Below are 13,836 nucleotides of genomic sequence, written 5' to 3'. Positions count from 1 at the left end.
CATTTCAATTGTACGTTTGCATACCTACTTGTCTGGGCCTTAGAGAATGTACTTTCCATTAGGTTATTACAGACTTCCTAATTCAAAAGGATTAGGAGCACAGTATAAAAGGAATAAACTTAGGAACATAACATATTCATGATATGTTGTTATGTAAACTAGCAGATCACGTGTGACATGATTTCATTTTTATAAAAATATGCCTATCTGGGGCACCTGGGTGGCTCAGTGATTGAGCATCTGCCTTTGGCTCAGGTTGTGATCCCAGGGTCATGGGGTCGAGTCCCTCTTCTCCCTCTGCCTATGTCTCTGCCTCTCTCTCTCTCTCTGCCTCTCTCATGAATAAATAAATAAAATCTTTAAAAAAATGCCTATCTATATTACAATAACAAGAATGGAAGAAGATACATTGAAGTTCTAACAATAGTTATCACTTGATAGTTGGATTTCAAATTGTTTCAAATTTATTGTTTATCAGTTTATTAAATTTTCTCCAATAAAATATATTTCCCAATAAATGCTAAAATGTTACATAATTTAATTGTTGTCATAACTAACTTTGAGATTTGTGAGTAGATTAAAAGGTAAAGTGTATGTCAAAGCAGCCAGTAAATCATAAGGCAGTTACAAATATTAATTATGTTTTTTCAAGCTTTAAAGCAGGCACAGAACACAATAGATTACATTAGCCTGAAACCGAAGGTGAGCTTTGGAAAGTTTCATTCATACATTAATCTCTTCTGTCACATGAACCTTGTGGATAAACACCATTTAAAACAAGAGTTTATTTGAATTTGAAGAATTTGGATTTTTTTTTTAATTAGAAAGAAAACTCATCCAAAAAATAAAAACTAAAAAATAATAATAATAAAAAAGAAAACTCATCCAGAATTATCTTAATACATTTAGCTTCAGGTTTAAACATAAGACAGACATTTTCATGATTTCTTGAAGAAACATTATTTACCATTTTAGGATATGTGAAATTTGGGGATACCTTCATCCTCTTAGGACTTTGATTCCTGATTCGTCACTTTGATTCCTTTGACTCATCATGTTGAGATGGAAATTTCAGGATGATAATCAATGAAATCAATGAAAGGGCTTATATATTCTCTATTTGCATCAGTCTGCATGTTGGTTGGAGACTCAGATCTTGGAGAGAATCCAGCAGTGACTACTAACTGGATGACAGAGAAGTCGCTGTGGTATGTGCTTACAAAGATGGCTGGAAATCTATTATGTAGGGTGCTGAGAAAAGCTATTCATGGGGGTGTCTCACTGGAGACACTCCACTGTGAGACTCACTGAAAGGGTGCCAGCTACTGGCTATTGAGTACTGGTGGTCATCTGATTGTTGTCATAGGTGATTACCCATGTGCTACAGAAGCGGTGTGTTGGAGAAGGCACCCAAGGGGACATAATGTTGGTCCCTGCTGTTGGCAAATGAGGCACTCAGCAGTAGCATTAGCCAAGTCACCCTCAGTTAAGATAAGTCCATGTTTCTCAGCCTCCATCACAGTCACTTTGTTCCAGGACCCATTAAGCAAACACTGGGGTGGCTAGAGAAACTGATGTCTCAGAGAGCATCATTTTGTCCATTTGATAATTAAGAGCCTTTTCTGCAGTGGATGCCCTTCGGTGGACTTTCATGTGGAGCACACATATTTTCACAGTTGGTTCCTTTTTATTTTTTTTAAAGATTTCATTTATTTATTAATGAGACACAAACACACACACACAGAGAGAGAGAGAGAGAGAGAGAGGGAGAGAGAGAGAGAGAGAGAGAGAGAGAGAGACAGGCAGAGGGAGAAGCAGGCTCCATGCAGGGAACCTGACTTGGGACTCGATCCTGGGTCTCCAGGATCATGCCCTGAGCTGAAGGCAGCGCTAAACTGCTAAGCCACTGGGGCTGCCCAGTTGGTTCCTTTTTAAAGAGGCTCATCCACACACCTCTCCCCAAAGAGATGACTCTTCCTTTCAATTTTGCATATTGAAATTTTAACGTTTATGATGCCCAAATGGTTTCCTTAAAGTGTATAGAGATTTATAAACTGAATTTTCTATAATAAAATACTATTTGTGCAATTAAAAAAAATAGCTTTCATTTCTGTTTCTTCCAAATCCCTGACCCACTAGCCGACCAATTGGCAACTGCCTATGAATCAGTGTAGACCCATACTGCTGGTCATATCTCACTCCAGACATGGGCAACAAAATCTATTGCTCAAAGTTCTACCCATTTTAAGGGTTTGTCTTCACCCTGTCCTTTGGCATCACCACTAAGTAAGCCTGTGATGTTGTAGCTGTCTACTCTGGATGATGCTAGCACATTGTACAGACCGACTGCAAGCCAGGTTTGATTATTTTTTCTTCTTCAGACAACTAGTCATATATACAATGTCCCCAAAATATTTAGGTATTATCTGTAATGTTTTCAGTCTTCCTCCTATCATGGAAATCATCAATTTTTTTTTTTTTGGAAATCATCAATTTTCCAAAAGTTTCCAGACCTATAATTTCTCCCTGAGAAATTGAAGGTTTCTCATGGAGGTTACTGTGAAAACAAACTATAATTCTGGGACACTGGTAAAAATAAACTTTCTGTGTGGTTTGAGATTCTAAATGACAAGCTTATACCTTGATTATTTATAAAGAAATACATGTCAAAAAAAGTAAAGAAACAGGATTCATAAATAAGAGGGATTTCAACCAAAGGATTACTAGATGTTTCTCAGTGAGAACTGAAAATCTCTTACAGGAAAATACTCAGTGACTTTGGCTTGCCTTGCTTGTGAACAATAGTCACAATATGCTAATGTATTGTTTTTATAAGAAATGAAAAATTGCGCCTTAGGTAGGGTCAGACATCTCAGGTCCTATTTGGGGATTTTCCTGAGAATCCCTCACAACACAGGAGAGCATAGAAGGAATGCTTCTTTCTTTTCAGAATTCATTTCTCTTGATCTCCCTGGTAGGCAGAATAATGATCCCCCAAAGATGTCCACATTCTAATCCCCAGAACCTGTGAATATATCACACTACATGGCAAAGAGACTTTGCAGATTAGATTAAATTAAGGGCCTTGAGATAGGAAGATTATTCTGGATTATTGGGATTATTCTGAATTATCTGGTCCCAATACAATCACATGATATCTTAAAAACAGAAAGCCTTTCCCGGTTGTGCTTAGAGAAAGATGTGGTTACAGAAGATGGCTCAGAAAGATGCAACATTGCTGGCTTTGAAAAAAGAGAAGAGGTCATGAGCTGGAAAATATGGGTGGTCTCTAGAAGCTGAAAAAGGCAACAAAAGGGATTCTCCCCAGAACCTCCAGAAAGGAATTCAGGCCTATCAAAATCTTAATTTTAGCCCAATCAGACCTATGTCAGACTTCTAATCTACAGAACTATACTATAATAAATTTTTGTTATTCCAAGCCTTTAAGGTTGTGGTAATTTGTTATAGGAGCTATAAAAAATGAATACCACCTCAGGGTTGGCTATACATAAGTGATGAGAACTATCATATCTGTTCTGACTTCCTAAACACACATACCTACTCACTTCTAAATGTGATTATGCTAGGATATTTTTCTTTTTGCTTTCTAGGCAGAAAATGTTTTTAGGGTCTTTATTTCAAACACAGACTTCAACTCATGACCCTGAGATCAAGATCTGACCTGAGATCAAGAGTCAGGGATGCCTGGGTGGCTAAGTGGTTGAGTGTCTGCCTTCAGCCCAGGTCGTGATCCTGGGGTCCTGGGATCAAGTCCTACATTGGACTCCCCTCAGGGAGCCTGCTTCTCCCTCTGCCTAAGTCTCTGCCTCTCTCTGTGTGTCTCTCAAGAAAAAAAAATTTAAAATCTTAAAAAAAAAGAATTAGATCAAAGTCAGATTCTTAACCAACCGAGCCACTCAGGTGCCCCTGCATTCTGTTTACTGATAATTATGACAGTAGTAGTGACCATAGATGAGAGCTTTCTCTAACCATAAAAGTTAAAACACAGAGTGGCAGCCTAGGTGGCTCAGTTGGTTAAGTTTCTGCCTTCAGCTCAAGTCATGATCCCAGGATCCTGGGATGGAGCCCTGCATAGGGGTCCCTACTGGGTGAGCAGTCTGCTTCTCCCTTTCCCTCTGCCTGCCACTCCCCTTGCTTGTGCGTGCTCTCTCTGTAAAATAAATAAATAAAATCTTAAAAAAAGAAAAAGAATACAGCACAGAAACAAAACAACAAAAACAAAAACCTTTTAAAAAAGATTCTAATATATTTACAAATGTTTGAGTTCCACCTTCACACATAAACCAGAAATCATTTATGTTAACTATTACAATTTACAGATACCCTTACATATACTCAGACTATCTCAGAAAAACAAAACAAAACAAAACACCGAAGAATTGATGACAATGTTTCCTCTGGGGAGAACTGGTAGGTTGCAATTTATTGAATACAATATTTACTAGTAGATTATACTATATGCATGTAGTGCCCACCAAAATAATGATTTGAATTTTTTAAATTTTTGAGGTTTTTACATGAGCTTTTATTTAAATTTTTATATAGAAAAGAGGTCTTCGATGTATAGATCAAGCTGCACCCATGTATAACAGATGATCAAACTGATAAGAACCAGTCAAGTGACATTATGTTATGAACTCAAAGTTGAAAAACTCCTCTAAAGATAAAGTCATGTATATGTGGTTGTATATGTGTGTTTGTATAAAGAGCTACTGTCTTTGGATGATGAATAAAGTGATTTTCATTTTGATCTTTTTGCTTTTTAATTGTCTAAAATTTTATAAGGGATATCCAGGTTGCTTTTGTAATGAGAAGAGGAACCATTTTATTTATTTATTTTTAAAGATTTTATTTATCGATCTGAGAGAGAGAGAGAATGCACAAGCAGAGGGAGTGGCAGGCAGAGGGAGAGGGAGAAGCAGGCTCCCCACCAAGCAGGAAACCTGATGTAGGACTCAATCCCAGGACCTTGGGATCACCACCTGCACTGAAGGCAGACACTTAACCCACTGAGCCACCCAGCTGCCCCAAAGAGGAGCCATTTTAAAAGGTAAAAACCTCCCATGACTTGAGCCCAGTTCACCTGACTGACTCATTTTCCAGTTTTCTTGTAGCAAAGAACATTTCCTGGTTGCTACATGTAAGACAGGAAGCTATCAGAATGGTGTGCTGACCACCCCAGTCAAAATCTCAGAAGGACAGCTCCTCATCGAAGAGTCTGGTCTTCAACATGGTTAGTTAAGAAATTAGAATTTTCAGTTGGTGCATCCCAACTTTATCAATTGGTAGGAAACTAACTGACGTTAAGTATATGTGATTTTCGAGGGAGTGAAGAGCTCTAGCCTACTATTCTTAAAAGTTTTTTTTAAAGAATGGTCTGCTTTCTTCAAGCAAAGTTTTGGTTGGTTGGTTTTTTGGTTTTTTCTTGTTGTTGTTATTGTTTATTTGTTTGTTTTTGTTTGGTAGGGCACCAGTATGTAAAACAAAGAAAATGAAGCTGTTCCAGTTGCAGATAGATGAAGACCTCCTCAGCTTCATGTAATTCTTCTCCTCCCTTCCCTCGATGCACCCTAGGGAAGCTCCTTAGGATCCCCAGGACTTTGGAGAATAGCATTGAGCACCAATTCATCTACTGGTACAAAAAAAAAAATGATAATAAGCAGCCAGTTGCTCAGTGAGCAAAGAGAATTGGAGGAATGCTAAGTCCAGGTTCTGGGAAATGTCTGATGAGCTAGTCCAGCCCCACAATGACACACACACCCTTCGGAGAGATGAAAATGCATCTATCCTGTCAGACAGTCTCTGCCTTCAGTATCACCAGACTGTGGTGGACCGGTAAACTAGCTCTCTGAATTCAAAGCAAAACAAAACTAATCAAGGAAAAGCCCTCATCTTTAGCAATTGTCAATTTCTGTGATACAAACATTTCCACCATGGTTGACTTCAAACTACCAACAGAATTTCACATCTGCTGGCAAAATTCCCAAGTAGTTCACAACCAGCTCCTGTAAACCTGCAGTGCTGACTCCAACACAACACTACTCTCTGTGTGCTCCATGCAGAACACAACCTGTTGTGTCTTCATTTGTTCATACGTTTGGGTTAAAATACAGTTAATTAGGCCACAGCTCTCTCTGGTGATGTTCCTATCTTGATGATCTCCCCAGAGCATCTTTATCAAATGTAAGGGTTCCCTGAACCTCTAATGAAGCATCTCTACATGATGGTTTTTGTAAAAGGCAGATCTATTGGTCACATATGAATCCTTACTGCCATTGGTCAGAGAGCACCCAAATTCTGATAGCCACACTCTTTATTGACTGCAGTGATCCTAACAAATTATAGACATCTCTTTGGCCTGGTGACAATTTCATACCATACAGGCCTTTCCTTCCCTTATGAATCATGCTACTGTTTATTTCTGGAAGGGAGATGGACAGTTTTTAATATATGCTTTGTTCACATGACCATGGAGGAATTGGACCAAAACAAATAATTGGGTAAGTTCCCTTTTTACCGTGTCTTGTTCATTTATTTTAGTTCCATACTGAGGACCTGGATGACCAGTTCTGATTTCCATGATAAAGTAGCTCCTGGTTCAGCTTTTTGCACAATCATGTAAGATTACCATCTTGCACAGAATCACAAACACTGTAAAATGTTTCTGTTCTTCTCCTAGACAATGTTAGCTAGCGTTAGTGGCTGATATGAAGGAAAGAAAGTCTAAAATAACTGCCTACTCCAAAATATCTCCAATTGCAGGTACATTGAGTGACCTGGAATTCCTGGCCTAGGAGTCACTGATTTCAGATCAATTATAATTCTTCAAAGGAATTTATAGCTATGACATATTTAACCTATGAGGGAGATGCCTTAGCAGTTAGAAACACAATTTTTACATATTTATTAACTTAATGAAAAGGAAATAGGCAGCCAAACAGATTTTCACAAATGAAGGGGAGGAAGGTGCAGAGCTTGTCAAAATGCTGGGTACAGGCTTGGGGCAGAGCAAGACACAGTGAGCCTTTATTTTTATTTATTTTTGTTTAAAGATTGTATTTATTTATTCATGAGAGACACAGAGAGAAAGAGAGAGGCAGAGACACAGGCAGAGGGAGAAACAGGCTTCATGGGGGAGCCTGATGCAGGACTTGATCCCAGGTCTCCAGGATCACACCCTGGGGGAAGCCGGCCCTAAATCACTGAGCCACCTGGGCTGCCCCACAGAGAGCTTTTAAAGTGAGTACAAACTCACAGTAGTGAAATACAAGGGAGTGGAAGATAGACCACCTGTGTGACTTTTCTTTGTTTCTCTGCTGGCTTTGAATCCAGCACATATGTGATTCTGGGAAACAAAACACTTCTAACTGAAGTGTTTTGATCTTCTTTGACATTGCAGCTGAAGCTGACAAGTGGATGAGGATCCTATGAAGACACACCAGCCCAGGACAGAGCCCTCTCCCCCAGGAATCAGCAGTAATTGTGAATATTAGTCAACAGATTACTGGGAGGCTGCCAGCATGTCATGTAATCAGGTACTGCCAACCATGATAGTGAGATGAAAGGGGATGGTAGCTAAAGAAGAATGTGAGTCAAGGTGTGCAGCCCGAAAGCAACTGGAATGCTGAATCATACTACGTGCAAAATCAATCCTTCCAGTCAGTCTTTGGGAGGCTCCCTTATTGCCAAGAAGGGTTTAATTCAATTAGCAGAAAGCTATGGGGAAAGTTCTGTGCAACCTTGAGCCTGGCTGGAGATCCTTAGCTCTAAAGCAAAGTTATTTTGGGAGAATCATCATAATTCACTTGCTTCAGCATCTCAGCCCATCCTGGATATGCTCCCTGAAACTCAGAAAAATGCTCTCTCCCACAACCTGTATTTCCAAACGTAACCTTACGTGAACTTTGCTACCACTTCCTACACCCACTCTTCTTCCGGCTTCCACTGCCTTTCTACCGAGTACCCATTTCACAGGCATAATCTAGTCTGTTTCTCCATCTTCCATAAACTCCCCTCTTCCTGAATCAGTGGGCCTATCTCCCTCCCCAATGACAAGTCTTAGTTACACCTTCCACTCTGGTCAGCACAGGGAAAGCATCCCCCACCAATGCCCTACACCATGGCTAGATTCCCCTCACAGTGAATGTTGGCATTGTGGGTATGGGCAAGACCCTGGGAATTTCTCACATATGAAGAAACTGAGACTCAGAGAGGTTAAGTAACTTACTCGTGATCACACAGCTAAAAAGAACAGCAGTCATAATAGCTATTATTTATTAAGCATTTACTATATATGTGCTGAAACTGTGCTGAGCAATTTACATATATTATCTTAGAATCAAAAACCTAGGGTTTGGCTCTGGCTTTAGTGCTCTTTCTACTATATCTATTCTATAATTACAATTAATATAAAAATGCTAATATGAACCAATGTAAGTGACTCTGGGGATGCACACCAGATTTATTCATGATAGCCAATTTACTTGAAACAACCTAAATGTCCATCAACAGGTGAACAGTTAAACAAATTTTTGGTCCATACACTGGATACTCAGACACAAAAGGAAAAAACTACTGATACAGACAACAACATAGGCAAACCTCAAAAATATTTTCCTGAGCAAAAGAAGCCAGAGGCAGGACAGTCATATTGCTTAAGTCCACTTACCCCAAATTCTGGAAAATAGAAATCTTTAGTGACAGAAAACAGATCAGAGATAGCCTACAGTTGGGGTAGGGGGTGTGAGAGGATTAACTTCTGGTTGTGATGGAACTCTTGGCAGTGACAGAAATGTAACATATACCAATTGTGGTGGTGGATACACAGGTATCTTCATTGGTCAAAATTCACTGAACTGGGGCACCTGGGGGGTTCAGGTGGTTAAGTGTCTGCCTTCATTTCAGGTCATGATCCTAGGGTCCTGGGATTAGGGCCCACGTCAGGCTCCCTGCTTAGCAGGGAGTCTGCTTCTCCTTCTCCCACTCTGCCCTGCTCAGGTGCTCTCTCTTTCTCTCTCTCAAATGAATAAAAATAAAATATTTTTTAAAAATTCACTGAGCTGTACACTAAAACATGGGTTCATTTCACTGTGTGTAAATGATATCATATTGAAACTGATTAAAAAATCACTGGTAAAAGATGAAAAAATGAGTAAAAGAAGAGGGAGTAACTCATTGCCCAGAATGGCTAAGGTGGATTAGACAAAGGAAGCAAATAATCTAACTGGGTTTTGAAGGATGAATAGGGGGTTACCAAGAGGGAAGAAACGAGAGTGGGAAAATGCAATGGTACTTTTATGTAAGTCTGCTGCCTTCATTAGACATGAAAAGGAACAGGAAGTTGGCGAGCCTGGACTAAAGCATCCTGAGAGGACCCGATAGTGGTAAAGAGGAGTCACCTTTAAATAGAGCTATTTGGAGAAACTCCAGTTCAGTATGTGCCCTCTGGTAAACCACACCACCCCTTTGGGCCTTGGGTCTCTTTTTAGAAAAAACTGAGGGGCTGGAAAATAAACTAACAAACCAAGGGGCTGGACTAAACAATCTCTAACGTAGTATTTCCAACCATGAATGCCAAGCAATATTAATGTGATGGGGACAGCTTTATGGGTAATCTGATAGTCATCTGGTTGCCCCAGAGCAGTCACGCTGGTGTCCAGTGTGCATTCCAATTGGTCAATGCCTGCACAGTAATGGTGGTTAACAGTGTGAAGATCACCTCTGGTTATGCATCTGCTGGAACCCCGATGTCTGCTACTTCCAGCCACAAATCTCCTGATCCATTTTTCTTGGTGTACAGTCTATACGCCAGTGTCCATGAGAAACACTAGAAGAGATTAAGATCCCTTTCAGAACTGACATTCTGTGAATCTGTGAGAGTAGCATTTGCATTTTCCCAAGGGAAAGATTCCACCACCCCCCGCACCCAAAGAATATGTATAGGAAGCCATGAAAAAGAAAAATAGTTTTCTTTCTTTTTTTTAAACGATTTTGTAAATATTTATTTATTTATGAGAGACAGGAGAGAGAGAGAGGCAGAGGCAGAGGAAGAAGCAGTCTCCTCGCTGAGCAGGGAGCCCAATGCAGGGCTCAATCCCAGGATCCCAGGATCCCAGGATCATGACCTGAGCCAAAGGCAGACACTTATCTGCTTAGCCACCCAGGAGTCTACAAATTGGTTTTCTTTGGGGAATCTCAGAAAGACAGGAAAGGTGTTCATAGCAAAGGTAGAGAATTTGCAGGTAGGTGTAAGAAGAGTTGGCCTTTGGAGACACATTAATATTTTCTGCACCTGAATAATAATGATAAAAATGAGAAGTGCCTCATATGGATCTGGCATAAAAACATGCTTAGTATAAGATGAATGAATATGACCTTTACTATATGGCCATGGGGTACTAGGATTATACGTATAACCCCATAGTTCCGTGGGTAGGTCTTAAATTAGCCATTTATATATATCTGTTGCCTCCACTAGACTCTGAGGGCCTCTTCAGCAAGTAAAACTTGTTTTACAACACTTCGAAAAGTGCTTTGAATATACTACCACTCAATGCTAATTTGCTGAGTTTAATTTAATTTAGAGATATCAGTTTGGAGCACTTCCTGCTTTCAAAAAATTTGCAATGCATTGGACAGGACAACAGGCTAATCAACTTTAATAACTATACACATTGATTAACATGATAAATTATGTTTATTAATATGAAAATTATAAGAATGCTTAATAGTGAGCTGTACACCCAATTCAGTCTTACCTTCATTAAATGCACTTTCCTCTTTACCTTTCATAGCTCTCCCTTATGACCTGAAATTGATTTAATTGATGGGAGAATTCTACTCTCCTTTTCAGAACTGCGGTCTTCCTCTTGCTTTCTCCTCAGCTAGCTCCTTTGCAGGCTTCTGGGTTCAACTGGGTTCCAGAGAAACCTCTCCAGGGCAGAGACTGAGATAAGTACTTAGGAAGGGATTCTTGGACACAGCAGTGAGGAACAGAGAGGAGAGAATCAGGAAGGGAGGAAAACCGAACCCAAAAGTGGCTGGTTATGGCTAGGGGCAACTGAAGCTTCCCTCAAACCCCACCCCAGGAACCCTCTATGAGCCACATAGACAGAGCTACAGAATTGTCCTTAAAGGATTCGAGGCTAGGGCTTTTAACCACCAACTTGTCTCCTCCCTTGTCTAAGGGTTGCTCCTGGGGCACACTTCCAGTTTGCCCTGTTATGTGGTACCCAAAGCTACCAAGAAAGCTCTGAGGCAGAATTGCAGGTGGGGTGCTGTCCACACACAGGGTATCTGATCCCTGGAGGAACAGTGAGAGGTGAGTTAAGCCCTGCAGAGGCTCTGCGAAAGCAGGGAGCCCTTCCATCATCTTGGGTAACAAATATAGATCATCTTTTACTTACTGATGTAGGTACATTGTTGTTGCTCTTTGTTTATGAACAGCTAATGCTTTGGGAAATTCTTTCCCTCTGGGAACGCCTCCTTTGCTACTTACTCTCCTAACCCGCACTTCGAAGACGTCTTCGCCCCTGGTTCTAACAATGGGCAGGAGGATCCTGCGGGCCAATGGGAGCATCTCATTCCCCATCAGCCAGTGAGAAATAATGAGATGTCTCCTGGGACTTGCTCTTCCCCAAACCGTGGCAACGTCTTTGCCCATCTAGGGGCGAGCTTGTTTAAGCGTGGAGCCCATACACAGAAAGCAGAACCAGAAGCCCTAGAGAAAGATAGCTTGGGTTCTCCAACATAACTTGAGGTCCTAGCTAACACTTCATAGGAACCAAGCTCTATTTCTGGATTTAGTTTTTATGAGCAAAAAATTATCCTTTTTCCATAAACCAGTTTGGGTTCAGCTTTTCCATCACTTGCAACTCTATGGATCTTGTTATATTGACTTACTCCCTCAGTAGACTGTGTGTCCCAAGAGGGCAGAGACCTTCTCTGACTCATTCACTGTTTTATAAGCAGATATTTGCACAGTGCCCAGCAGGTAGTTAGGTGCTCCATGTTTGTTGGCTTAATTCAACCTTACCTTTGAGCAGGGTAAAATAAAATAATGAAGAAAATTCTACTGTCAAAAGTAGAATGTAAGTAAAGTGGAGATCCGGCAGGAAATTAGGCTCAGATGTCTCAACTGAGGAGGCTTTAAGGAATAGACTATTTAATGAAGGGATTATTGGTCCTTCATGCAAGACCAAGCAAGAGATGTTGGTGCATGTAGAGCATGCAGCAGTGGGAATCCATTACTATGCCAGGGCTAAAAGAACAAGGGGAGAAAACAATGTCTTCAGAGCTTGGGGAGAAGGAACCATCCTGGGAGAGCTGCAGCTATGGAAGGAAGCTACCAGTGTTAAAACCACATTCCCCCAGGAGGTAGGAAATGGTGAAATTAATACACTGACCTCTACCTTCTCCCTACAACCCTGGCAAAACCCAACCACCAGAAATCAATGAGTCTATATAGGAGCCTGGATGACACAATCCCTAGAGATGGCCTCCAGGAAGGAGGCAAAGAAAGGCAAGAAAGTGGATCATGGGTGGTTAAATGAAGAATAACTGCCACAAGTATAAAAGAAGATTTTCTTGAGATAGTAAAGAAAATAGACCACATAAATGAGGAAGGAAGTCCAATATGGCAGAAACCTTCACATCAAGTGTCAATGCTACTGCAGTTTACTCTCATACTTTTTCTCCTTGTAGTAGGTATATTTGTCTTTATTTTTTCCAGTTGAGCCTAATTATTGGCCTTATCTTCCTAAACATTGTTTTTATATATCAAAATTTTAACTATTATAGAAATTCTCAAGCATCTATGAAAGGAGAGAGAATAATATAATATACCACTATACCACCCAGCTTCAACAATTAAAACTCTTGGGCAGGGGCACCTGGCTGTCTCAGTCAAAATTGTGTGCAACCCGTGGTCTTGGGGTAATGAGTTTGAGCCCCTCATTGATGTAGAGATTACTTAAATAAATAAAACTTTAAAAAAATGCCATGGGCAATCTTTCCTCCTCTATAACACCAACCATTACCCATACCCAAATTATTTTAAAGCAAATCCCAGACATCATACATACGTATTTCAGGCATATCATTAAAGACAAGGATTCTTTAAAACATAAGTACAATATCATTATCACACCTAAAAAATTAGCCTTAGTTAGCATCTAAATACCAGCAAATACACAATCAGATTTCACAGTTCCCTGATTGCCTTACAAAAATGTATTATACTTTGTTTTTTTGGATAAGAATCACAGTAAGATCTTGGTTCATTTGAGCTGCTGTAACAAAAATACCATAGACTGGGTGGCCTAAACAACAAACATGTATTGTTCACAGTTCTGGAGGCTGGGAAGTCCATGGTCAAAGCAGATTCAGTGTCTGTTGAGGATGGACTTTCTGATTCATAGGGAGCCATCTTCTTGCTGTGTCCTCCTATGGAGGAAGTGGGAAAGGATCTCTCTGGGATGTTTTTTATAAGGGCACTAATGCCTTTGATGAGCGCCTATCCCTGAGATCTGATCACATCGTAAAGGCCCTGTTCTCCAAATACCATCGCACTAGGGGCTAGGGTTCAACATATGAATTTTGAGGGGACACATTCAGTTTATACACTGCAATAATTTGATGTCTTCTCTTGATCTATGGGGTTCTTCTATTTTTTTTAAATACTTTGCAACTTTTTGTTAAAGATAAAAAAAGGTTAGTTGTTTCCCACAAGGCTAGATTTTCTGATTTTGTCCCTAGGGGTGTCATTTAAAACATTCCTCTGATAGGTCAGAGGATTCAATTATTGGATTACTTTGT

This window comes from Nyctereutes procyonoides, unplaced genomic scaffold, assembly GCF_905146905.1.
Source record: "Nyctereutes procyonoides isolate TBG_1078 unplaced genomic scaffold, NYPRO_anot_genome, whole genome shotgun sequence".
Taxonomy (NCBI): domain Eukaryota; kingdom Metazoa; phylum Chordata; class Mammalia; order Carnivora; family Canidae; genus Nyctereutes; species Nyctereutes procyonoides.
The sequence above is the reverse complement of the archived record's forward strand: the minus strand, read 5'-3'. Positions refer to the sequence as shown.